Below are 23,658 nucleotides of genomic sequence, written 5' to 3' on the forward strand. Positions count from 1 at the left end.
ATTGGACCGCTTCACATTTGAGAATGGTCACCACAGTATTACTATATTTGGCGGCATATTGCATACATAATCCATATAATCCAATAGCTAAATGAACACACAAAATGTGTTGTGCGAAATGAGGGCTTGTTCATAAAAAGTAGTTGGAAAACTACTCCAATAGGGTTCCTCCTACATTTGCAGGAGATTTCCAACTACCATGGATGTCACAAAGGATTGCGAATTCCATTTTATCTGAAACATGTTACCGTTTACATGTCAGATGTGAATGGTGTAGGTATTGTCATGTGAAACACAAAGGCTCAACTTCTGTTTAAAACTGTTCTTCCACGGGGAACATATTTTTCATTGTAAATCTTGCTTTGATACTCTCATTAACATGGTCACACTGTCAATAGATCTTGTTTTTGACAGGCAAGCTGTCCCCAGTGTCCACATCAAGGGTACACTAGTGTGTCTGTCCAGGCGTTAAGGGAAAGAGCCCGGCAAACTGCTCCAGAACTTGCCTGCAGTCAGCTTGCTGTTGGGCAGAGGAGGTGTCTAAGTAAACAACTCCATTCACTGACCCATCTTATCTTTGGGGCTACCGAAGAGGAGGTCAGGGAGAGGTTCACTCCCTGCTTCCTGATCCTCATCAGTGACCATTAGCATAGTCACTTCAGCCCTGTTGTGGAAAAAGTTTCAGGTGTTTAACATGGATGAGCGTCTTGGGGCTCCTGCTAGTGCCAAAGTCAACCAATAAGGTGACCTCACCTTTCCTTTCAAAGATAGGGTAGGGCCCAGTCCATTTGTCCTGGAGGGTCCTAAGTACCATAGGCTCCAAAACCCATACCTTCTGCTCTGGTTGGAACTCCACAATGGCAGCCTTTTGATCATACCAGAGTTTCTGAAGCTCTCAGCTGGCCTCAAGGTTTTTGCTTGTCTTTTCCATGTACTCTGCCATCCTGGAACACAGGCCTAGTACATAGTCCACAATGTATGTTTTAGGCTCACGGAGAGGTCTCTCTAAGCCTTCTTTAACCAGACAAAGTGGTCCCCTCACAGGATGTCCAAACAGAAGTTCAAAGGGGAAAAACTACTTCCTTCTGTGGTACTTCTCTGTGAGGGAAAAGCAGGCATGGCAAAAGGACATCCCACATCCCTCTGAATTTTTCAGGGAGTCCGATGATCATGCTTTTAATGGTCTTGTTGAATCTCTCAATCAGGCCATTGGTTTGTGGGTGATATAGGGTAGAGAACTTATAAGTCCACATGCGTTTCAGGCAGCCAGACATGAAGTTGGTACCTCTGTCTGACACCACCTTCTTAGAAAACCGACCCTGGTAAAGATATCAATGAGGGCCTTAACCACTGCAGGAGCAGTGGTAGTCCTAAGGGGAATAGCCTCAGGATACCTGGTATCATGATCCACTACTACCAGCATAAACCTGTTTCCTGATGCAGTTGGAGGATCAAAGGTACTAACAATGTTGATTCCAACCCTTTCAAAGGGTATCCCAACCACTGGAAGTGGAATTATGTGGCCCTTTAGGTGGCCACCTGCCTTGCCACTGGCTTCACCTTCTGGATTATGTTTGGCCGTTAGAAGTGGCCGACAAGCCTTCGCCAGGTTTTGGTCTAGCCAAGATACCCAGCTAGGGGGATGTCATGTGCCAATGTAAGGAGAAACTCTCTGAATTGCTGAGGCAATACCAGTCCCCTGGTGGCTCCATGTTTTAGGTCTCTGGGCTCAGTGGCCCCAGTGGCCTCAGTGTACAAGAGCTCTTCCTCCCAATAGGTCCTGTGGGAGCCACTGATTCCTATGCAGCAGATTGCTGTCTCAGGCTTTCAAGAGTATGACAGGTCCTTTGCCCTTGGCACAGCTCTTCCCTAGAGCTTCCCCCTGAGCATAGGATCTCTGCCGTGTAAGGCCCAAGTTCCTGGGGCTCAGTTCCCTCTGGGTCTGACAGGTCTTCTCCTTGAGGAGAGAGGACCTGAGCTTGTGGCTGTTCAGAGCTGGATTCCCAGACTTCTTACCTTTTCTCTTGGAGGGTTGGTTCATCATTTCAGACTCCAATACCTCTATTTTACCATGGGCCTTGCTCTGTGCTCAGATTTTGACACACACCCATTCAGGAAATCCCAGCATGGCTGCATGGGATATAAGCTCAACCTCAGCCCAAGCTGAGGACTCCAAATAATTTCCTAGCAGACATTCGACTGGGGTTTCAAAAGAGACCACTACCTGTTTCAGGCAGTAACCCCTCCCCATTCTAAGATCACCATCATCATGGGATGGACCTTAGTGACAATGTCAGCGTTGGTGAATAGATAGGTCTATCCAGTCAGGTACTGTCCTGGAGAAATTAATTCTCTGTCACCATGGTGACACCTGTATCTTTCAGGGCTACTACTCTAATCTCATTAATTAAGGGCATCTACATGTATTTCTCCATATTAGTAGGCCAAACAGCTACGGTTGCAAGGTCCACCCCACCATCAGAGACTAGTGTAGCTTTTGAGTGCACTCTGATTTGCTCAGGGCATACTAGGGATCTATTCCAGTGCTACCTGGAGTAGTAGTAGAGGGATTCTTTTTGGTACATGCAGAGTCTCCATTTTTGTGTCCAGCCTTCTGACAGTTGTGACACCATGCATTTTTGAGATCCCAATTCTTACCTTGGTGCCCAGTTTTTGGTTGTGAAGAGTTGTGGGGTCCACCCTCCTTAGCAGGTTGTTGGGGTCCTTTAGAAGACTACTTTTATCCTTCGGATGTTCGCCATCTTTCCCCGGGGGAGACATAGTAACCCCATTCTTTTGGTCACCCCCACCAGTGTTAGTTTTGGTCACCCTAGTCGTGACCCATTGGTCCCAAATACTAGTGCAACTTTTCTTGATAACAATTACTTAATAGTTTGCCATACTTGCTGTATTGTACTCTTGCACTATTTGCATTTGCACTTTTTTGCAACCCTATACGGGTTTTAATCCAACATTACAAATAACTTTTTACTCATTTCCCTATTATTTTACCTTGTAAACTACTGTTTTAAATACCTACATTAAGATGATGTTTTTAATATGATAGCCAAATCTTGTTCATAAACTGTACTATTGCTACACTGGTACTAGTGAATCTTTGTAGTGTTTGCACTTGCAGTTTCATAGTAGTAATGACCGAATAAAGTATTTGATGATGACTTAATAGTTGTTCTTTCATAATTAAATTATACAGCCCATCATTGGCATGCACATTGTTACCTTTCAACCAGCCACCTAGTGTCTTTACTGAAAAATCTACAAAATCCACCCAGGACTGAATCTGGGTTTTTCGAGTCTCCTGGAACCTGATTCTATATTCTTCAGTGGTAAGTCCAAAGCTCTCAATTTGCGTACCCTCCAAAAGGTCATCGGACTCAGAATCTGCCTCGTTCAATGTCAGGAGCCTAAACCAACATTTTCCTGAGAACAGAGAGAGCCCCAAAACTTCTGGCTGACCTTCCAAGCTATACTGTCTCTCTTGAACGCTGTGGACCATTTTGTGATGTCATCACCTTCTGTATACTTGGTCAAAGGTTTCCTCTCTGTATCTAGGTATTAAATTGCTGCCACCATTTACGGGTGGTAAACCCATATCTGCCCTTGCCCTTTCTATGGCCAGTATCCTGTGCTCCAGGGCTATTCTTAAGGTCAATCTCTCTTGAAGGATCTCCTCCACTGAGTGACCTTCTATGTACCTCGAGCTAACAAAGCCATCCTCGCTAAAGGCAGGCACTCTTGGCACTATCTGTCGTTTTTGAAGTAGAAGTACAGTGTCCTCTGTCTCGAATTGAGGCATATTCGGGTCATCTTCCACACTCACTCCGCCCTGGTTCTCAGGGTTGGTGGCCTCATAAGTAGGATGGGCCTGCTCATACTCTGCCAACAGTTCTGAAGCTTTACTTTGATAGGGTTTGAACCTGATTCTATTTGGTACCCTTTGCAGAGAACCCTTAGCTGCTTAAAGGCAAGCTGTAGATAAGGGGTAAGGTCAAGCTCCTTTGCCACGTCCCCTGCAAGATTCATTATCACACCAACGTTGGTATCTTTTTCAAGCTATAAAAAAAACCTTAACACCAGTTTTCTTGGTCCTAACTAAAGTAACCTTTTAAATCGTAAACAGTTTTAAACTGCAGGGTCTTAACCAAGGCCCTAACAGTTACTTTTAGAAATTCAGAAAAAATCAACAAATTGCAAAAATCACTTTTAACTAAAGGCAATTTTTTGATTTATTCGTGTAGTCCTTCATTGACAAAGTGGTATCAGCAAACGCAAAGTCGTAGATCTCATCTCTGCTACCAATGTAGGAAACTATCTCTCTATATAGTGTACTTAAACAAAGTACACTGTGCAGAGAGTCACACGGGGTCCCCAATTGGTTTACAGAGGCTAAAGCAGTTGAAACTAATGCTCTCTTTTGTGGTAATGTGACTGAGCAGTTAGGCTTATCAGAGGGTAGTGCTAAGCATTTGTTGTACTCGCAGAAGCAATAAATGAGACTCACACTTGAAGAATAAATCTGAGAAAATTTAGAAACATAAAAAAAATGCAATACATATTTTCGAACCAACAACTACTTTCAAAGGTAAGCACTGTATTTCTATTTGCAAACCTAATTCCAACTTAGTTGTACAAATAGATTTTTGAATTAGGCCCTAAATATCTTAATATTAATGTCTTGCTGTGGGTGGTGTGGCTGACAGCGGCAAGATGGCAGACGCATTCTGAGCTGGTACCCCGCCTCGACCCACGATCTGCCACCATCTATCCGGTAATTGGCGACGTACCATCCATGTAACCGGACCTGTGTGGTGCTGAGTGCCTGGGGGCCCTGATGATCGCTCCTGCAGCCCTGAAGACCGCCACAATCTTCTGATTCCTCCCCTGATTGCGGAGGGACCTGTGTGGTGGGCTGGGCGTGGGGTCTAGTTGGAGGAGCCTGAAGACCTGGGTAGGACTCTGCTGAACATGAGGTGGGCATAGTCTAAGAGCCTCCTTTCCTCCTCCACCCAGCAGTGAAGGTCTCTAGAGGGGACTTCGCCCACACGGTGTCCGTGGAGGCATGGAGCAGCTGAGGGCCATGCTGCTAGCATAGCTGGCCCTGAGGACAGCACACTCCGATGCTCTAGTGGTACCAAGAGAGACATCGCTTGCACCTCGCGCTTGCGTGTGGGAGTCAGTGAGTGTTGCTTGCCACTGCTCTTCGAGTAGCCTTTGATGATTTTGGAGCGGTGCAAGGGTGTGCTGTGCCATTGTTCACGTAGAGCTGCCCTCCGAGATACTGGATGCCTAAGCCTGGCCTTAGCACTAGACTGGAGGCCCCTAACCGGGGAAGCTTCACTGCGTGTGGAGCCCGTGTTTAGGCCATCTCCCCCAATTTTGTTCAGCTGCTGGAACTCCCCTCTGGGAGACAGATTTTATTTGGGGCGGGTGCTGGCCCTGATTGTTCCTTGGTGTGTGGTGCTGATGGGCAAGAGAGCACTGGTGCATTGTGACCTGGGGCCGTCTGGGCGATATGTACTTCGAGATCCTCTCACTTCGGGTGCAGGGGTACTCAGACTGCTCGTGCACCTCTCCTTGTCGTTGACCTCCTATTCGCAGGGAGAGGTGCGGCGGGACTGCCTGCAGTGCCCCCGACGCCCTCCTCTAACTTGCCAGGAGATACTTTGATATAAGTGCCTTTCCCCTCTGCCCATACAGGATCAATGGCATACCCCACCACATGGCAGCTGTGACTTGGGACTGCTCATGACCCTCTCTCTGCTTTCTACTCCTTGTCCCAATGAGAGGTAAGGCTGGCTCCTACTTTGATGGGAATTAGGTGGGATTGTTCTGCTTGCCGTCTGTGTGCTGACCTTTGACCATCATTGGTGAAGAAACTCCCCCTGGACTTCGCAAGCTCACATCCTTGTCTGCACTTTGAAGGAGCGCTCCGTGTCAGTGCAGTGTTCCTGCCCTTGAGCCTCTATATTTGGACTGTCTTCAGGAGTGGGCAGGTGGCCCAGTGCCTTTCTTCAGTGAGGGTCCTATCTCATGGCATACAAATGCGCCCCTGCGATAGAGGGTATGGGGAAGCCCATAGGCCCCCAGACTCATTCATTAGGACGATTGCGAGTGTGATCCCAGAGGTAGGTGGACATGGAGAGGATGAGTCCCCCCAGCCGACAAGTTCAATAAAATGTTCGCAGACATAGCAGACACCAGGCAGAATCTGTGCACCAGAATGGATGCTGTGGCAATTTAGGTGGTCCTACTCCGGGAGGACCACAAAAGCTTTCAGGGAGAGTCACCCAGACGGAGCGCAACTTGATCACCTGCAGTATACTGTCATGGAGCTTGAGGGCCAAGTCCGATCCATGGTGACGAAGGTCTGGGATTTGGAGAACAGGGCCGAGGACTCTGAATGGAGATCCGGCTGAAATAATCTCCAGGTTGTTGGATTCCCTGAAAGAGTGGAGGGGCACAACCCAGTGACCTTCTTTGAAAACTGGCTCACGCATTTGATAGCTCCAGTGTCACTTTCTGCCCATTATCAGGTGGAGTGAGTGCACAGAGTTCTGGCACGCAGGCCACCTAGGGGGTTGCCTCCCAGACCAGTTGTAATCTGCCTCATAAATTTCAGAGAAAAGGAAACCATCCTGAAAGAAGTCTGCACGGCAGGTCCACTGCAACATGACAATGCATCTATTACCGGAATATGATGCAGCATTGGAGGTGCTTAGAAGTGACTGAGACAGGTGGGCCTCACCTACTCCCTTCTGTTCCCAGTGAAGCTTAAGGTGATAGCTAATCAGACCAGTTATTTTTTCATGGAACCTGTGGATGCGTGGGACTAGGTGGGACAATGCCGTTATGAGTATTCTGCCCCGGCACCCACACCACGAGGGGGAGACGATGGAGGTGACAAAGTAACAGAGATGACGCCAAACAGTGTGTGGAGGGGGCTCCCTCCCTGGTGCAGGTGCGTGAATAGCAGCAGCAGACACTGACGGCCGTGACACACTTTGCCTCGGAGCGTCACCCCCTTACACTGAAGCTTACAGATGACTCTTAGTCAGAAACCAGTTCTGTCACCTCATTGAGTAGCAGCCCTTCAACAGTCCGACCGGATGTTACCCTACCGGATGTTACCCCGCAAACTGCAGACCTGCTTGGCTGAATCCACTGTATTGACGGAATGTGAATATGTGGTCACAAGAGATGTTCCCCCACTCCTCTGTCCCCTGCGGTTCACTTTCATTTTCAGTGACACTGGTATACATTTAATCCTTCACTTCATGTCGTCGAAATGGGTTGGATAGGCCTAGAGGAATGTTTGCCCTGAGTCTCCTCTCCTCTTCCACTACTCACTGTGTGGTTAAGGGCTGGCTCCCATCACTGGTCGCCCGCCCAATAGGCAACGTTCTTTTTAGCTGGAGGCCTCCACGAGACTCCGGTATTAGAGTTCCCACACCATGGGTCTAACGTTCACTGTTTGGGTAATCGCCATTCTAGCGGTTACCCTGGGAGGGGAGTTGAGGATTATGTTTTTACTGTTTTGCAGGTCATGCACACGGTACATACTGGCACTGGGGTGCGTATATACCCACACCGCCAGATAACCATGACTAAGCTACACATAATCACATGGAACATTTGAGGGATGGGGACAACATGTAAACAACACCTGGTCTAACAGTATTTATGGCGGTACAACACACAAAAAGCATTCCTCAAAGAAACACATGTACCGGGTGGTGAATATGTTTGCCTACAAAAGCGCTGGTGCTGGCAGTGCTGTAGCACCAGCAATTCTGGATTTGCCAGAGGGGCACAAATTTGTTAGGCCCTGCAGTTACCTTTATGTGCCTTTCTAAGGAGATAGACCCCGAAGGATGATATTTATTTGTGGCGGTCCAGTTGGATGACCGTCAACTCCTGCTAGGGAGCATATATATGCGCAGAATGTGGCACAGCAGGCATTCTTGGCCCCTTTCAAGGTTACCCTCACGAAATAGGAACATGTCCCATGGATCATTGGCAGGGATTTTAATAGAGTCCTTGACTCTTTTCTGGACTCCTCCCACTCCCCAATATCTAATTCTCCCGTTGTGAGAAGGCGACCTCAGAGGAGCCCGGAGGGGGCCCTGACTATCCTGAGACCAACCCTCGAGGTATCGTAGCCGGGCACTGGCGGGAGACTCCTCAGGGAAGGAATATCGTATCTAGGATCGTACACTCGGCACCACACGACAAAGAGACACCACACCGTGAGTTCTTAAGAACAAATCTTTATCAAATCGGAGTCGAAGGATTTTTATGATCAGCAAGGCAAATATATACAAGTAGAGCACGGGCTCACAGAGTCTTGGGGAGGGGGTAGCGGGACAGTCTTTGGGGATATGGATCAAATGCAGGGGCGTACCCGGCGCACAGCTCACAATCCTCGAGCTGGGGGATACGCTTGTCGTCATTGGGGTCCGGCGGGACCAGGAGAGTCTGTGGGAGCCGCGAGTCACTCAGCAGGGCTTAAGCACGAGTTCGGAGGTCTTACGATCTTCAGGGAGCCGCGAGTCACTCAGCAGGGCTCAAGCACAAGTTCGGAGGTCTTACGATCTTCAGGGAGCCGCGAGTCACTCAGCAGGGCTCAAGCACAAGTTCGGAGGTCTTACGATCTTCAGGGAGCCGCGAGTCACTCAGCAGGGCTCAAGCACAAGTTCGGAGGTCTTACGATCTTCAGGGAGCCGCGAGTAACTCAGCAGGGCTCAGGTGTTTCCAAAGGCGAATCTGCCGGATCGTCCCAGAGCACCCCTTGTTATAGGTCGACTCCTCTTTGATGTCCGGAGTCTGTGCAGGCAGGGGTCTTGTCACCTGGGGGTCGCTTGTTGGGGTTTCCTGACATTGTCTTTTGATCCTTTCAGGGCCGGGTTGGGAGGAGTCCCAGACACCCAGCAGGCGTGGAGCCAGCCCTCAGGGAGGCCGGAGGGCCGATCGAAACCCACCTTACCAGGGGAGCTCAGAGGTGCGATGGAAACTGCTCCTCCCTCTCTCATCCCAATGGGGGGCGCGATGTCCTCCAGCCGGAGTGGCACCTCTAGGCCAGGCTCGCGCTGGGGCCGGGCGGCCATCATGGTGCATGAAGTCGGCACGCAGGCCCGGTGTGGCCGAAAGGAGGAAGGCCACGGACGGGGAAGTCCGGGTCGGGTGTGTGTGTGTTCTGGTGGGAAGGATCGGCTAGGCCGTGTGCTCGGGGGCTACATGAGGTGCATGGGTCAGGATATGTGATGCGGGGACAGGGATGGCCATGCCACGAGGCCGGGTCTAACACGCGTCCCCCCCAGCTGAAAGCCGGAGAGAACTACCCATCTTCTTGGGCGTTCTCTTCGCTGAGGCGGAAGAACCGGGAAAGGCCATCGGCGTTGGCGTGGTCAGTACCAGGGCGATGTTCCAAGGTGAAATCCATCCCCTGGAGGGAGATTGACCATCGCAGTAGTTTGGGGTTTTCTCCTCGCATCTGCATGAGCCATCGCAAGGGGCGATGGTCGGTTTGGACTTTGAAATGGGTGCCGAACAGATAGGGGCGTAACTTCTTGAGGGCCCAGACTACGGCGAACGCCTCACGCTCGATGGTGCTCCATCTCTGTTCTCTGGGCAACAGCCTTCGGCTGAGGAAGGCTACGGGCTGGTCTAGGCCTTGGTCATTCACCTGGGACAGGACGGCCCCAATCCCATGCTCGGAGGCGTCCGTTTGTACCACAAACTCCTTGGAGTAGTCGGGGGCCTGGAGGACGGGGGCAGTGCACATGGCCGCTTTCAGGGCATCGAACGCCTCTTGGCAGGCAGAGGTCCACTGCACTTTCTTGGGTTGTTTCTTGGACGTGAGTTCCGTGAGGGGACCGACCAGGCTGCCGTACCCCCGGATGAATCTCCGGTAGTAGCCCGTGAGGCCCAGAAAGGCTCGGACCTCTGTTTGGGTAGTGGGTGGTTCCCAGGCTAGGATGGCATCGATCTTGGGCTGTAGAGGGGCAACCTGGCCGCTTCCGACCTGGTGCCCCAGGTAGACTACCGAACCTTGCCCAATCTGTCACTTGCTGGCTTTCACGGTGAGGCCTGCCTGGCGCAGGGCGGTTAGCACCCTCCGGAGGTGCTGGAGGTGCTCACTCCATTCGGAACTGAAAACTGCGATATCGTCTAGATAGGCAGCGCTGAACTTTTCCAGCCCGGCCAGGACTCTATTTACCAGTCGCTGAAAGGTGGCCGGGGCATTTTTCATCCCGAAGGGCATCACGCGAAAGCGATAGTGCCCATCCGGGGTGGAGAAGGCGGACCGCTCCTTGGCTCCTTCTGTGAGCGCAATTTGCCAATAGCCGCAGGTGAGATCGAATGTGCTGAGGAACCGAGCAGTCGGTCAATGAGCTCGTCGGCTCGGGGAATGGGGTGGGCATCGGCTCGGGTGACTTCATTGAGTCCCCGGTAGTCCACGCAGAAGCGGAGTTCTGGGGCGACACCGGGGGCAGCTGCCTTCGGGACCAGGACCACTGGGCTGGCCCAGGGACTGTCTGAGGGTTCGATCACTCCCAAGGTCAACATCTTCGAGACCTCGGCTTGAATGCAGGACCGGACCCGATCAGGGACTCGGTAGGCTCGGTGTTTCACCGGTGGGCTGTCTCCGGTGTCCACGTCATGGACACACCAGTCGGTGACTTGGGGGACCAGAGAGAATAGGTCGGAAAATTGCCCTAGGAGCTGGCGGCAATCCTCACGTTGCTGGGGAGTGAGGGATGGGGAGAGGTTCACTCCCTCTACGGAGCCATCCTTCTCTTTGGTACACAGGAGATCAGGGAGGGGATCCGACTCCTCTTCGGTCCCGGCATCGGTGGCCAGCAGGAGGCTCAGTTCCATCCGCACAAAGTGAGGCTTGAGGCGGTTCACGTGAAGGACCCGGAGGGGGTCCCGTGGTGACTGGACGTCCACCAAGTACGTGACCTGGCTCTTCCGCTCAATCACTTTGAAGGGGCCGGTCCATTTATCCTGGAGGGCGTAAGGTTTCACGGGGGCCATGACCCATACTTGCTGGCCCGGCTGGAACTCGACCAGAGTGGCATTCTGGTCGTACCAGCGCTTCATCTCTTCCTGGCTCGCCTCCAGGTTGGCCTCGGCTAGCTCTCGGAACTTCCTAGTCTGGTTTCAGAGGGTCAGGACGTATGGGAACACATCTCGGGGGGGGCCTCGGGGCGCCGCCTCCGACACTTCCTTGACCAGGCTGAGGGGCCCCCGGACGGGGTGCCCGTAGAGTAACTCAAAGGGGCTGAACTCCAAGGATTTCTGGGGGACTTCCCGGTAGGCGAACAGAAGGCAGGGGAGCAGGACGTCCCACTTACGCCGGAGGGGCTCTTCCAGGCCCGCGATCATCCCCTTCAGAGTCCGGTTAAACCGCTCTCCCAGGCCATTTCCTTGGGGATGGTACGGGGTGGTGAACTTATAGGACACTCCACATTGTTGCCATAGGGACGTCATGTATTTGGAGATGAAGTTCGTTCCGCGATCGCTCACGACCTCGCGGGAAAAACCCATACGGGAAAAGATTCCCATCAACGCCCGGCCCACCACGGGGGCTGTGACGGTGCGCAGGGGTATGGCCTCAGGGTATCGGGTGGCATGATCCACCAGGACGAGGATAAAGCGGTGACCTTGGGAGGTTGGGGGGTCCAGGGGCCCCACGATGTCGATCCCGACCCGTTCAAAAGGGGTACTGACAACAGGGAAGGGTTGGAGGGGAGCCTTGCGCTTTCCTCTGCTCTTCCCACTAGCCTGGCACATGGGACAGGACTTGCAGTGGGCTTCTACATCTGCTTTCATCCTGGGCCAGTAGAAGTGAGTCACGAGGCGACTGTAGGTTTTGTCCTGGCCCAAGTGGCCTGCGAGGGGGACGTCGTGGGCCAAGCCCAGGAGGAGGTCTCGGAAGCGTAGGGGTACCACCAGCACCCGGGCGGATCCTAGCTCCACCGACTTCTGCTCGCTGTACAAAAGGTCATTTTCCCAATACACCCGGTGCGTTGCAGTTTGGTCGCCCGCGGCCTGGGCCGCTGCTTGTTGCCGGGGCCCGACCAGGGAAGGACAGGTAGCTTGCTCCCGGCAGAACTCCTCTCGGGAGGGGCCCCCCTCGTGGCACCACTGGGCCAACTCGGGCAGATCGCCTAACTTGGTGACCTGTGCGGAGTCGGAAGGTGGGTGTTCGTTGCTGGCGACCGACTCTCCTTGTGGGGGGGTGTGGGGACCCTCGGCGGGGACCATCCTGTCTTCTGTGGTCGGGGCGCCTTCGACTTCCCCAAGGGGGGTCAGTCGGGCTGCCATAGATCGGGTGGTGGCGCACACCCACTCAGGGAGACCCATCATCCCTAGGTGGGTCTTGCGCTCGACTTGTTTCCAGGGGGAACTTTCCAGGTCGTTCCCCAGGAGACAGTGGACTGGCTGGGAGGTTCTTACTGCGACTTTCAGTTTACCGACCACCCCTCCCCATTCAAAAGGCACCAGGGCTACCTTACACAGACTTTCCGTATTGTCAGTGGAAATTACCGGGCAAAAGACGTTGGGGAGGACCTGGTCTTCGGTGACTAAATGACTGAGGACACCGGTGATGCTGGCCCCGGTGTCACGAAGGGCCTCTACTTGGTGGCCATTGATTGTTACGAGCTGCCCATATTTCTTCGTGTTGGAGGGCAGGAGGTTTCCAGGGACCATTTCTCTATCTCCTAATGATACTAGGGCCATGGCGGCGGGTTCCCACTCTACGGTCTCCTCAACCTCCTCCCCCAGGGCTACATTGGCTATCTGTCTAGTGGGGGGTGCTGTCGGGGTGATGTGTGGGGCCATGGGGCATTCAGGGTCATTGGCGTAATGGCCGGGCTTGTGACAACGGAAACAAGTGATGGTCACCCGGTGCCCCGTCTCACGGGTGGGCCGGATACAGCTGGTGGGGGCGCCGGGAAAGGCGGAGGTTGGGTTTTCGGGGGACTGGACTGGGACTCTCTCTGCCCTCCCTGGTTCCCCCCCCTCTCTGGCGGGGTGGTCCCTGACTGGCTCGGGGGTAGTCTCCTACGGGGCCCCGGGAGACCCGGGTGTTGGTCCAGCGGTCCGCCTCGACAGCCAGCTTCCTCGGATCCGTGAGCTTGCTGTCGAGCAGATGCTGGCGTAGTTCCACAAAGCAGTTCGCAGCCAGGTGTTCCCACAACATGAGGTTGGTTAGTTCTTCTAGGGTGGTTACCTTGCTACCCTTGATCCACCCATCGAATGCACGGCTGAAGAAGTTTACATACTCCACCCAGGTGGTGCCCGGGATCTTCCTGCAGTCCTGGAACCGCTGGCGGTACATCTCCGGGGTGAGGCCGTACCTTGTGAGGAGGGCCTCTTTCATGTGGTTGTAGGAGGTCTGCATGGAGGTTGGTAGGTCGAGCAGGGTGTCTCTCCCTTCGCTCAGAAATCGTCCCCACAACCCGGCCCCCCAATCCTTCTGCGGGACCCGATGGGAGGTCATGGCGACCTCGTATGCCCTGAACCACTGTTGGATGTCATCGTTTTTGTAATATTCTTTGACCACATCCTTGGGAATGTGGACTTTCTGCTCCGCCGGGGAGGCCGCCTCTCGGTTTCCCGGGGGCCGCGCTTCTTCGCTTTTTGCTTTTAGCTCGATTTCCTTCAGGCTGCGTTCGTGCTCCAGTTGAAGTCTCCTTCCTTCGTGTTCCCATTGGAGTTTCTTCTCTTCTAGTTCTCCTTGTACTCGCATCTGTTCCACTGCTAGCTTTTTCTCGGCTAATTTCAACTCGCCCTCGATTTTAGGTTTGGCCAATTCGAGTTTGTGATGGCGACTTCTCTCTCTGTCTGCGAGTTCCTCCGGGGATAGGCCCCTGTCTGGTACGAAGCTTCGCACCTGGTTGCTGCTGCGTTCTCCTTGGGAGGGTCCAGCTTCGTCGTGGAGCTCCACCGCTCCTTCTGGGCGGGGGGCTCCAGAATCCACCCAAGCTTTCAGTGCCTTCTGCATATCTTCTTTGGTGTTGAGACCAGTGGTAGCGATTTTTAGTTCTTTGCAGAATTGCTTCAGTTCTCTGTGCGTGTACTCTTCCAGTTGTTCCGCCTGGAACACGGTACTGGTGTCGTTTTCTGTGAGAATCACGGCGTTTCCTTCTGCCATCTTTGTCGGTGGTGCGTCAGCCGTTCACGGTACGATCTCTAGATTATGGGCCCGAATCCCACCGCTGCCACCAATGTGAGAAGGCGACCTCAGAGGAGCCCGGAGGGGGCCCTGACTATCCTGAGACCAACCCTCGAGGTATCGTAGCCGGGCACTGGCGGGAGACTCCTCAGGGGAGGAATCTCGTATCTAGGATCGTACACTCGGCACCACACGACAAAGAGACACCACACCGTGAGTTCTTAAGAACAAATCTTTATCAAATCGGAGTCGTAGGATCTTTATGATCAGCAAGGCAAATATATACAAGTAGAGCACGGGCTCACAGAGTCTCGGGGAGGGGGTAGCGGGACAGTCTTTGGGTATATGGATCAAATGCAGGGGCGTACCCGGCGCACAGCTCACAATCCTCGAGCTGGGGGATACGCTTGTCGTCGTTGGGGTCCGGCGGGACCTGGAGAGTCTGTGGGAGCCGCGAGTCACTCAGCAGGGCTTAAGCACGAGTTCAGAGGTCTTACGATCTTCAGGGAGCCGCGAGTCACTCAGCAGGGCTCAAGCACAAGTTCGGAGGTCTTACGATCTTCAGGGAGCCACGAGTCACTCAGCAGGGCTCAAGCACAAGTTCGGAGGTCTTACGATCTTCAGGGAGCCGCGAGTCACTCAGCAGGGCTCAAGCACAAGTTCGGAGGTCTTACGATCTTCAGGGAGCCGCGAGTCACTCAGCAGGGCTCAAGCACAAGTTCGGAGGTCTTACGATCTTCAGGGAGCCGCGAGTCACTCAGCAGGTCTCAGGTGTTTCCAAAGGCGAATCTGCCGGATCGTCCCAGAGCACCCCTTGTTATAGGTCGACTCCTCTTTGATGTCCGGAGTCTGTGCAGGCAGGGGTCTTGTCACCTGGGGGTCGCTTGTCGGGGTTTCCTGCCATTGTCTTTTGATCCTTTCAGGGCCGGGTTGGGAGGAGTCCCAGACACCCAGCAGGCGTGGAGCCAGCCCTCGGGGAGGCCGGAGGGCCGATCGAAACCCACCTTCCCAGGGGAGCTCAGAGGTGCGATGGAAACTGCTCCTCCCTCTCTCATCCCAATGGGGGGCGCGATGTCCTCCAGCCGGAGTGGCGCCTCTAGGCCAGGGTCGCGCTGGGGCCGGGCGGCCATCATGGTGCATGAAGTGGGCACGCAGGCCAGGTGTGGCCGAAAGGAGGAAGGCCACGGACGGGGAAGTCCGGGTCGGGTGTGTGTGTGTTCTGGTGGGAAGGATCGACTAGGCCGTGTGCTCGGGGGATACATGAGGTGCATGGGTCAGGATATGTGATGCGGGGACAGGGATGGCCATGCCACGAGGCCGGGTCTAACACCCGTTGTATCAACAGCAGCAGGCCTTGCACAGTGGCTTGCATATTGGTCTCTTTTAGACAGTTGGCGCACATTGCATCCAGATGTGTGGAGCTACTCCTACTACTCTCCGCCCTATGATCTCCATGTTCGACTGGACCGTATTCTCTGCCACCTGACTACACACTCGCAGGTTACACATGGGGAGTACCTTGGTCAAACCTTTTCCAATTATAACCCGCTACAGCCACACCTCAACTGGGGAGAAACCTCTCCTGCCCATCCTTACCTGGCACCTTCAGCCAACTGTGTTGGAGGACTTTGCATTTCAGGACACGATATGGGAGGCGTTGCCTCGATACATGGTGGAGAACTGGGGCACAGCCACATCTAGATCTATAGAATGGGAGGCACTCAATGTGGTGCTCCATGGGCACTGCATTAATGCTGGGGTGTAGATAAGGGCGGATCTTCCCAGGAACTTGACTGCACTTGAACTGTCCATGTGTGCACTGGAAGAGGAGTCCCACAGAACCCCTGCAACCTGGCGGGCACTTGTGGATACCAGGGAACTCCATTCCCAGCTAGTAGACCAACTGCGATATTTAGGTCAAAATGCTTGCTGAGGGAGATAAATCTGTCCAGCTACTGGCTTGACTTCTCCACAGTACGAGTCCATCCCCGCCAATCACCATGGTCATCATCACCATGATTTGGCAATCCCCAACTTGCACCGTCACTAGTCAGTTTGACATACATACTGCCTTTACCACCTATTATAGATCACTATATGACCCTCCTGCCAATGATCGTGCTGCTCGCATACATGTCTTTTTTTAAGGGCTCCGGCTGCCTGCTGTCGATATATTAGCCCAAGAGAATCTTCAGCTGCCCAGAACAGAACACAAGCTTAAGGCAGCTATTGGGGATCATCTAAATGTAAAACCCCCGGATTGGAAGGCCTTCTGGTCAAGTTCTATAAGGCCTATGAAGACCTCCTAGTCCCTAAATTGCTGGAGTTGTACCAAGCGCACTAGAGGAAGGAAGTCTCACTCTGCCTCTACGCGAATCCTTCATAATTTCGTTGCCAACCCCTCACAAGGACCTGTTGGAAGTAACATCAAACTGCCCTTTATCCATGTTACGGACCGATTACAAACTACTTAGTAACGTTATCACAGGCTGTCTTCTAGAACATATGCCACAGCTAGTACACGCAGACCAGAATGGTTTCATCCCTGATTGCTTAACCACCCTCTACAACTGTAGGTTACATAGAGGGTTAGAGCTGGCGCTGACCAACTGGCCGCACGCACCTTGCCTAGTGATCAACTTGGAGAGAGCGTTTAGCATGGTGGACTGGACCCACATGTTTACAGCACTCTTAAGATTCGGCATCCCTGGCTATTTACTGTGCCTCATTCGCCTCTTTTACACAGCCCCTATGGCCCGTGTTAAAATAGGCCAACTAAAGCTCGGCCCTAATGGTGATAAGCTCAGGCACACGCCAGGAATTGCCACTATCACCACTCCTCTTCGCGTTGGTGATGGAACAACTTGCCCAACGGTTGCGGCGTAATGGGGAGTAGTCGGGTATTCTCTTGGGGGGGGACGTACTGCATGCCGTCTCCCTCTATGCAGACAACATCCTCATTTACATTCAGGACATCAGGCAGGGACTCAGAAGCATTGAAATAGCCCTTAATGAATTCCGAGATGCTTCGGGATAGGTGTGAACTGGACTAAGACATGCCTGTTCCCACTGTGGCCCAGAATGTCCTCCACATCACCTTATGGTGGGACCCCACACTTTGCCTTGGGAGCCACACACATTCTGTTATCTTGGTATTTGTATCTATCATGCTACCCAGGACTTAATAGATGGTAAACTTATGTGAGTCATTGCCTCCTTGCGACTACAACTGATGTTTTGGAGCACACTTCCGCTTACGGTGCAGGGCCGGGTTTCACTGTCCAAGATGGTGATGCTTCCACATCTCCTGTACTATTTCCACAACCTACCGGTACATATTCCGAGCTCCACATTCTGTACCCTCCATGGCATGCTAGGGACTTTCATTTGGAATTAGGGACAATGGCAGGTAGCGCTTCGGAAGCTCCAGTTGCCGGTCAAAAAAGGGGGTTTTGGAGCCCCTAACTCTGAGCACCATTATTTGTCAGCTCAGCTGCAGAGGCCAGCACAATAGCTAGCAGGCCACCACTTAGTTGAGCTGGGCCTCCCCACATTGGATCGTGCTGGCAGGGTGGTCCACAAACTTCCTGTACGATCAAAAAAGCTCCTGACTCTAGCGCATGTTAGCTATACCAGAATCCTGAAGCTGTCCTCTACACTAACACCGTAGATCTGTATTCACTCCGTAAGCCGCTTCAGAGAGTTGCTTTAGAGGGAGGGGAATGGAGCTTTGGGAGTGAGAGGCAGTAGATCAGGCCTGGGAGGTAAACTTAATTCTGCTTGCGGAGTTTGCCGAGTTTTTTCTACTCCACGCTCCGCGTAGAGGGCGGCGTTTCGAAAAACTCTGCATAGCGGAATGGAGCAGAGTTTTTCCTCTCTTGCAGCTCACCAACATTAAGTTGGCGATCGCATGCCAGGAAAATCCAACGCTGGACCACCTTCCGGCGAGATTTCTCAATGCGGGCGGTCGCTACCGTTCGTGTTGAGAAACCTTCTGCTCGCGTTGAGGAAGCTGCCACTCGAGTAGAACATCTACTCAAGCGGCAGAAAGAAGCTGTACCCTCTTGCGCTGCATGTGGTGATGTTTGTGCTGATTTTATAGCATGATACAATTGTCTGGCACTAAAAATCAATACAAGCAGCATGACTTACCTCACTCCGCTGTTTGCGGAACTCCGCAGAGCATGGTGAACTTTCACGGAACTCCAAAAACTCTGCTCTGGATAGAAACCTTGGGGCTCTATTCCAGAATGCCACCCTTATCCCATTTGAACAACTCTGCGCTTATCACAATCTGCCCTTGGGCCAATTTCTAGCTTATTGCACCTTGTTGGCAGAATTACAGAGTAACTGGCAGATTAAAGACTCTGTACCAGACACTCAACCCCTAGTACACGCGCTCCACATAATGGGTAGTGGGCATAGACTTATCACTTGGTTTAGGTGAGCATTAGCATACACCCCGTAAGACATATTACACCACATCAGACAAGACTGTGAGCGGCATATTGGTTGTGCACTGTCGCAGAAAGAGTGGGAGAAGATCCTCTTATACCCACGCAAACTCTATCGCAATGCGAAATTTCAATATATTCAACACAACATTCTGCATAGAGGGTACCTCAAGCCTGTGCGCTTGCATAGAATATACAGCACTGCACCAACTTGTCCCTGATGTGGCTCCCAAAATGCTGACATGGCCCACATGTTTTGGACTTTCCCAGAGGCAATGTCGCTGAGGAAGGCAGTCACAGATGTCCTGGCAACCATAAAGGTGAGGCAGAACCTATACATTATGGAAACAGGTTTATTGGAGCTGTACAGACGTAGGAAGGTGGTGAGCACTTCTAACCGTTTATAGACCTGGCATTACTAATAGCTTGGAGAGCAATTGCAATGAAGTGGAAAGATGCCCACCTTCATGGATTACTATACTGGTACACGCCCACCCTGAAATGAGGTAAGGAAAAAATCAGTTGCACTCCACAGAGATGAAGTTATGGGCCTACGCAAAGTCCCTATTGTGCTGGAGTGGGGCACACACCTCCATGAGCTACAGGTACTCTCAGAGGAGCCCTGATGTCCCGGGATAGATGGGGAGATGGGACATCTAAAACACTCTCTCACACTCTGTGAAGGCCACCTGCCCTGCCTCTCCCCCGCTCACCACTCCTCTATTGCCTCTTGGTCCGAACATAATGTCTGTAATTGGACTGCCTGTCTGTGTAACTTTGACTTTAACACAGTAATCACGCTTAGATACAGATCCTACAGTTTTACTAACAAGTGCCGCCATGCTTATATATTATTCGAGCAGTGATTTACATCATCTGTGACTGCTATGATCTGCCAGTTGTATTTGTTTTACAAGTTTGTTGATTTATGAAATGTTTGCACCAATGCCTCCTGTAGTGCTTGATGCCATCACTAAGGGTAATCTCTGGGAACCTGCACTTTGGTGTAGCTCATAACTAACTACCGCGATTGATATAAAACTGTCTGCATTGATTGAAAACAATAAAAATGGTTAAAACAAAAAGTCTTGCTGCTCACCTATACCTATGTGAAGAAATGTTTCAATTTGCTGGTGCAGTACACACATAGATCTTGGTAATTTACAGCATTCTTATCTCTCTACAATAGATTTAGGCGCCAAACTTTTATTCCTCTTTATTCATTCACTTATATATGTGTAGGGAGCATTGCTCGCCCATACCTCTGCAAGTGAATATTTAAACACACTTGGCATTTTAATTGATAAGAGCCCCCCTTGATTCTAATAACCTTGTACAACAGCCTGAGGCATTAGTGAGGTAGGCCCTCACTAATGAGTCTAGCTGTTTAAGCTTTTAAGAATGCTTCAAAATAAGTCAATAATTTATATGTAAGGTAAAATGTCTAGATGTAGCCCCTTTCTACCAGCAGAAGTCAATGAGCCAATGTCAAATTACTCCAGGGATAAGTGTTTTCTGTTTTAAACTCATCTTGTGAGGTGGTATGGCAAAATTTTGTGAGAGTGAATTTAGGAAGGACTGTGAAGGAAAGAGTAAACAAATTATGTGGACAGGGCGAAACAAACACTGGTTGCTGCACAGAAGGCTTTAAAGATCCCCATCATGAGGTGGGTATTTATAGGTATCATGGGCCGGCCTCCTACATGAGAGAAGAGACCACAAACAAGTGTTTGTTGGTTTCTGGTGGATTCTTCTAACCACACATTTCTCATACGCCACACAGAGCACACCAATGCCAATTCCTTTCTTTCCCCGTCTCCAGATGCGGATCCAGAGTTCTACTCCTCTCGTCTCCGATGAGTTATTTTTCCAAAATTCAGTTTTTACCAGTGTGCAAGGGAAACATGTCACCTCCCAAAACAACAGGGTTTAAACCTTGTAGGGACTATTGGAAACAAATATTTGTGACAGACACCCATGAGGTAGGCCTTTGCTGCCAGTGGATGGAACATAACCAGGGCCTGCGACGACTGCTCAGATGAACCAAAATGCCACATGGGACCATGAGCCAAAACTCTACATCACCAAACATCGGAAGACTCTGAACCACAATCAGTTAAGTTGAAACAAATATCTAGCATGAATTGGCCCCTTCCCACCACTCTCAAACTACAGAGAGGGTGCGAGGGCGTCAACTTGCCACTCGGTCTCGCTCCTACACTCCTGAAGAGTTGGTTCTGAGTATGATCCTGATGCATCCAGAATTTCCAGGTCTGTCACCGATGTTGCAGCAAACAGAGGCCTTAAAGTAACCATGATGTTGTTATTGTGCAAGCTTCCAGGTCCCTCTGGTGCACGTTTGGGCCCCAAGGATCTACAGAGGCTTCCTGGTGGGGTCCTGCTGGTGGGTTTTCCCTAGGCACCATATTTGCCACTTGAAACAGCTTAAGGTTCTGCACCATCTTTGGTACCAACTTTGATTCCGGCGCCACTCTCTACACTGGTTCCCTTAACATTGATGCCAGTACCAACGCTGCCAGAAAAGGATCCACTACCTGTAGTGGTTTCCTACTCTGAGCCTTAAATGAGGCCGCGCTCCAATCCCACCAGAGTGGAGCCTATAGCCTACCCTCCTGACTCCAATACATTGCCTTTACCATCCAGCAGAGCTCATACGTTACATCAGCTCTTTGGCTCAGATTCTGGCAATATCAACTAGGATGATCAGGACAAATTAATCCCACAGTATGATGAGGATAATTGGTATGCAGAATTACAGGATGCAAGTGGTCTGGACACCACACCAGACTTTAGACTTGTTTCTCCTCCTAGTCCTGCCACAGAGAAGAGTGCTACTTTCACAATGGATATGTGATGGGTTGCATAGGTCCTTGAACTGCTGCTCCCTACAATAGAGGTGAAAACGAATGTCCTGACAGAGGTTCAGGTGCCAACTGAACCTCTCCTGCCATTTAATGAAGCCCTTACTGATACCCTCTAGGGCATTTGGGCAAAGTCATTCAATAACCATGAGTAAATAGAGAAGTATCTTGCTGCCACAGTCCAGCTCCAGCAACCCTGTCTCCTTGACCCAACACCTGACACTAGAGACTCAGGGGGTTGGTCCAGATGCCCACAAATAGAGTGAAACCCAACACCTTTCCGGCGTCTCTTCCTGACTGTGAGTTTGAATGCATGGAGACTTTTAGCAAGCTCATGTTCTCTTCTGCCAGCCTTCCTTTACACTAAGTGAATGCGAACTGCCTCCTAGGCCACTACAGTCATGCTTTAAGGGATGTGGTTTGTCAAATCCTGCCAGCATTTCGGGAGGACCAACGGGCGTCTTCAGCCCAAACTGAACAGGAATGTTCGGTATGTGGCAAATTTGTCTTCAGGTCTGGCCTGGATGCAACCAATTGATTGGGCAAGGCTATGTGCATGTGCTTCAGTGTTACACCTGGATGAGATTCACGGGCTTCTCTGGGGCTGTCAAGGCATCATTAGTGGACATGCTGTTAATAGACATATCCATCCTCTCGCTTCCTTGGTAAGAAAAAAACCTCAGCACTGGAAAACTTTGAGCAATATCATGCCAAAGAGCATTCCCTGGGACTATCTGCTCCTTTCAGGCAATTTCCTCAAGTTTCTCCCTTTTCATGGTTATTCCAGGGGTTCCAATATCACCAGCACTAGACCCCACTGCCATCACACAAACTTCTCAGCAATTTCATGGCTGAGTCTGGGGCTCCAAGAGGCAATGGTCAGGGTATTGGTGGCCGTGGTCATGGTGCACCTTCAGAGGTCACATAGGGCATGTGTACCAGTCTTACTATACTTCGATGATGAAGGCAGGCTCACCCCAGGCAGTCCACCTCCAGAAGAAAGTAAACCTCCTGGAGCTGAGAGCTCACGACATTCGGACTGTGATCCAGATGTTTCAGCTTCTACCCTGGATCTCAGTGAGGACTTTGTTTAGGCTGATGGGTTTATGGGCTTCCTGTATTCTGCTAGTCAACCACACCAGGTGGTGGTACAAGCGACCTTTGCTGTGGGATCTGAAGTCCCACTGTGCACAGCACCAGAGGAACCAATCGGATTCCATCCAGATTTCAGAGGAGGCTACAAAAGATCTGCAGGGATAGCTGCGAAACCGTGATTTGACCAGTGGCAGACTCCACTCCTTACTGCACCCAGAGCTGACGGTGGCGACTGATGCATCACGCTGGACTGGGGAGGCCATCTGGGAGAGGTGGAGATTAGATGACTCGCTCGGCAGTGGAAACCTACCTCCACATCCATTTGTTGGAGTTGTAGGTGATCTTGTGTCAGGAGGCTATTTACCTCTGGACTTGGCTGACTTGCTAGGACATTTCTCTGGTTGTTAACCACCTGGCAGGATCTTTAAACAAAAGGGTGGACAAACTCAGACGCCAATACCTAGAGGCTCAGGAATGGCAGTTACACCTGTAGATTGCAGAGGGCATTTTCCAAGAAATGGGAGAACCCTGGCTCAGTCTTTAGGCCACTGCAAAGAATGCGCAATGTCAACATTTTTGCACACTAGTGTTCCCAAGAAGGCTTCTAAAAAAGATCAAGTCATCCTAGAGGCATGGATTGGGCCAGGAGGATGTGGTATTGAGAACCTTCTGGGCATGAGCATCTGTCTTCCAAGCAAGTTGCCGCTTCAGGAGGAACTAATGTTACAGCAACAAGGCAAGGCCCTGCACCCGGGCTGCTGCACTCAGCACCTTAATGCTTAGTGCTTGAGTGCCAGAAGGTAGTCTCCTTCTTTCTTCTTCCTGAGGTCACTGATGTTATTCTGGAAAACAGACACCCAGCTATAAAATCTATGTACACGGACCACTAGGATACGTTTATGGCTTGGTGCACCACCTGTCAGATTGACCCATTGCAAGTTAAGCCATTTGAAGTGTTTTTGTTTGTTTTGTATTTGGCCAAGCAAAGATTTCCATTGGGTACTATCAAAGGCTATTTGTT

At 51.4% G+C, this 23,658-nt stretch overlaps 1 protein-coding gene across 31 annotated transcripts in view; it reads right to left on the reverse strand.

The window, feature by feature from the left end:
• The window catches only part of NEXN (nexilin F-actin binding protein), a 399,622-nt gene that overhangs the window by 184,100 nt on the left and 191,864 nt on the right, over positions 1–23,658 (reverse strand). The window lies entirely within an intron of this gene.

Source organism: Triturus cristatus, chromosome 4_2 (assembly GCF_964204655.1).
Source record: "Triturus cristatus chromosome 4_2, aTriCri1.1, whole genome shotgun sequence".
Classification (NCBI taxonomy): domain Eukaryota; kingdom Metazoa; phylum Chordata; class Amphibia; order Caudata; family Salamandridae; genus Triturus; species Triturus cristatus.